Here is a 4438-nt window from a genome sequence, read left to right as displayed (position 1 = left end):
AGCTTTACTTCTTTGTTTAAACACAGATGCTGGATGCCTTCTATTTCAATTTTTTTTTTAATTTATTTATTGGGCAAAAATCTCTAGTACAATGTTGAATACAAGTGATGAAAGCAGATGTCCTTGTTTGCTTCTTATCTTACAGCGGAAACATTCAGTCTTTTATCATTAAGTTGATGTTGGTTGGAAGTTTTTCATAGATGTCCTTTATCATATTGAAGAAGTTCCCTTTCTTTCCTTATTTGCTGAGGGTTTGTGTCAAGAATGAATGTGTACTTTGTCAAATGCTTTGTCTGCATCTTTTGGTAAGATCCTATGATTTTTCTTTTTTTAATCTGTTACTATGATGACTTACATTAACTGACTTTGAATATTAAACCAACTTTGCTTTTCAGGGATAAAGCTCACTTTACTTTTTTTTTGGCCTCTCCCGTTGTGGAGCACAGGCTCTGGATGCGCAGGGTCAGCGGCCATGGCTCACAGGCCCAGCTGCTCCGTGACATGTGGATCTTCCCGGACCGGGGCACGAACCTCTGTGCCCCGCATCGGCAGGCGGACTCTCAACCACTGCGCCACTAGGGAAGCCCCCACTTTACTTTAATCTTGATGTATTATTATTTTATATACCATTGATTCAACTTGCTAAAGTATTGCTAAGTTCCTTTGCTTCTATGTTCTTGAGATATATTGGTCTGTAGTTTTCTTTTTTATGTAGTGTCTTTGGTTTTGATGCCAAAAACATGCTGGCCTCATAGAAAGAGTTGGGAATTATTACCTCCCCTTTAATTTTTCTGGAAGAAGTTGTGTATAAATGGCATTATTTCTCCCTGAAATGTTTGTTAAAATTCACCAGTGAAGTTTTCTCGGTCTGGTAAATACATCGGAGAGTATAAAAAGTGCAACAGCTAGGGCCCCATGGGGACTTCACATCTTAGCTCCTGCCTGGTGCACTAACCTTTGAGTTACAGCGTCTCCTTATTGTATTCTTCTAAGAGAGACACATTTTGTTGATCCACAGCCAACAAAACTGGCAGAAGGAAGAAGTAGGAGATACTTGTCCCTAGGTTCAGGTAATTGCAACTCGCTCTCTGGGGGCTATCACACCAGAAGACAAGTCCCCAGACGAAGCAGGAACACAATCTGTGTGAATGCCGCCTGCGCAGCTAAGTCTGGACAAAGCCCCCGATACACCGCGCCGCCACCCCCTCACACGTGATTTGTCCTGTACAACAGGGGTCCCCAGCCCCCAGCTGTAGACTGGTCCGCGGCCTGTTAGGACCCGGGCCGCACAGCAGGAGGTGAGCCGCGGGCGAGAGAAGCTTCATCTATGCCTCCCCATTATTGCCTGAACCATCCCCCAAACCCCCGCTGTGGAAAAATTGTCTTTCCGGAAGCCGGTCCCTGGTGCCAGAAAGGTTGGGGACCGCTGAGGCACAGTACCCACTTCAACCTCTATGTCCCTCCTAACCTAGAAAATCTCCAGTGTTGGTGCAGATGGCTCTGAGACTGGTGCCAGACCCTTCTCCAAGGTTCCCCGCCCCCGAACATTCTCCCCAGTTCCTGGGCAGAAGCTTTGTGAAGAGCGCAATGGCTCCGGGAGCAACATCTCTGTCTCATCTCTTCTATGAGCCATGTCAAAGGTCAAAGAGAAGCCAGTACTTTTAGACTATGTTGATTAAGACAGCCTCTGATGATTAAATGAACGATTTAGGAGCCGCGCGACCATGAACCGGAAAACCTATTCTCAGGTGTCATTTCGGGGATATATTTGCTCCTAGTATTAAGGCTTTAAGTCCAGAGCTCACTTCAAGTGTGTGAGTGGGAATAGAGGAGTTAGAAGCCCTAGATCATCCTGAGACGTGTCAAAGAACGGGACTGAAAGACAGGAATTTAGAGGGACTGGGGAAGAGCCCTTCTTATATGTGGTTCCTCGTTGTAATCTATAACAGCCTTACTTTGTTTTTATTGAGAGTCTAGTAACTGGTAAGATGTAGAGCACACTATCTTTTCCGTAATCTGACAACAGTAGCCAGGCGGCATTTGGCGGCTGCCATCCAAGCATTGAACCCAGCAATGACATTTGTTGGCTGTGTCCCAGGAGGTGTCCAGAGAAAGAGCTGCGGGCCAAGGAGGTTTTGACTTGACGGGCAGGACAAGTGAGATTTCCTTAAAAGGAATAGAACAGGCTTAGTTGGAATATCCTCCTGCACTGCACTTTTTTTTTTTTAAATGTTGGCTGCACTTGGGAAACTTTACAAAAACGCTGATGCTTGGATACCACCCACAGAGATTCTGATGTAATTGGTCTAGGGTGTGGCCTCCACATCCGAATGTTTTTAAGTTCCTGTACAACCAGGGTTGAGGACTACTGCTTTAGGAATTTAATTATTTTGGATGTGATGTGCCAGGTTAAAAACCTGAAGGACCCTGAATGATCTTCTGAAAAATGGAGTCAGCCATTAAATGAAGGTGATCTGTGCATGTGGACAGAATATTCTGTGATAGTAAAAACTGCCTGGTGGGAGGGGACAGCTGTCAGGATCGGAAGCCCCAGTCAGGCCTCTGTGGAGCTGCAGGACTTCTATCACCAAAACGTTTTTCTATAAAAGGGTTTCATCTTCAAGGAATTCATGGAAAAGACTCTGACAAGTACAGGTTTCTGGTCACTGACTATACTGCTGAACTGAACGGATAAGCATTTTCAGAACTCTAATGGAAAACTGATGAATTCATAAAAGTGCTAACAAAAGATCAAGATGAAAAAAAATTAATTACACGGGACTGAGGGAACTGATGAGGATGATTATAATTTTTGTGACTTTCCGTTTGAATAAAAAAAAAATCCCAGAAGGACTCAGAGGCAAAAAGTATACAAATCAATTTTCACTGCAAAGTAAAGGAGCTGTTACAGGGGAGGATCACTGGACTGAATGTCAATATTATGACATATGAGTGTGTTTCATGTTCGGTAATTGCAATCATTGTTGCTTTTGTCGTGGTCATCCATTTACAATGCTTGGTGTCAGTTTATTTATCTCTTGTAAAAATAAAATACAGTGTGTGTGTGTGTGTGTGTGAGTTGTGAAAAAACAAAACAAAACGTTTTTCTCGGAGAAATGAGCACGTTGTGTCCTTGGGCTAGGAGGGAGGCCTAGAGACGGAGATCCTTCGGGAGCCCTGGGCAGAGCTCTCCGCGGTGCGTTGACGGTTCCACCAGGGGAGCAGAGTTTGTCAACAGGGAACTTGAGCGCTGCTTTCTGCTCACATCGACATTTCCTACCCCCCATCCCCACCTCCACCCCCGGCACAAGTTCCAGAGCAACAAGAGGGTGGATCTGTAATGCAGAGATGTCAACATGGCAACCTGGGCGACGCCTAAGGTCCTAAAACCGTCAAATTCTAAAGACGTGAGCAACTGCTATGAGAGCAGAAGACATCTCCAGGTGTCTTAGGAATAGAGTATAAAACCATGTGAGAGGCTGCTCCTTCTCTGAAGAAATAATTCAGCAGAGCCACATGTGTGCATTCTTTGATGCCTCAGCTGGTAAAATGGGGGAGGGGGCGGCGCTGTTGAGCTCCGTTGGCATCTTTAGGTTGTTGGTTAGATTCCAGCTTTAAGTACGTGCTCAAGGATTTGCAAATGCTTTAAAACACCATTTGATAAGTCATGCTCCTTCGAAGATAGGATTTTTGTGGCTTTAATTAGCGTCAGCCTTCGTTTGTTTTCCTAAGAAATTTGTGGCGAGACTGAGAGGAAGCCTAAAAGAATAAAACATAGTAACACCTACAGAAGGCCCACCGCCTAGTTGTGTGGCACAGATTCAATTCACTCATTGTTCATCCACTAAGTTCTTCCCATTTAAGCACTTGGGTGGAAGATGAAAACTTCAGAGCCGATGAGGAAAGTAAGTTTTTGTGATAAGCCTCCGCTGTTCCCTGAACCCTTGCTCTTGAGGTATCAAGTTAGGACTTCGAGAACACATTGTATAGAGCACAGCTGAAATGTAAAAGAAAGTAGGTAGTATGGGAAAGAATAGGCAATATCACATAACACCAAGTAGTGTGACCCAGCGGTCTAAGGCACTGGAATGAGGCCTCAGTCTCTTTGAGTGGGGCGTTCGGATCCCACCACCGCTAAGCAACAGCTTTGCCAGTTGCACAACCGAGGTCTAAAATGGGAATACTAATCTAGTCCTCGGTTTGGGGCTGAGATGAGGGACTGAGTGTACCAGAGTCAAGTTCAGGTCAGACTATTTAAGGCAAGTGGGTTCCTGTTTTCTGGCCAGATAGGGCTTGAGAAAGTTTTGCCAGGTAGTAAGTTTTGATAATTTTGATAAGTCTTAAAGGATGAAGTTCATCCGCAGGATAGGGTTCGGTAAGAAAGAGAAGTTTTAAGTAGAGGTGTAGCCCCAGAAGAGGAAGCTGTCACATGCAACAG

This window comes from Phocoena sinus, chromosome 2 (genome assembly GCF_008692025.1).
Source record: "Phocoena sinus isolate mPhoSin1 chromosome 2, mPhoSin1.pri, whole genome shotgun sequence".
NCBI classification, from domain to species: Eukaryota; Metazoa; Chordata; class Mammalia; order Artiodactyla; family Phocoenidae; genus Phocoena; species Phocoena sinus.
Note: the sequence above shows the minus strand (reverse complement) of the source record.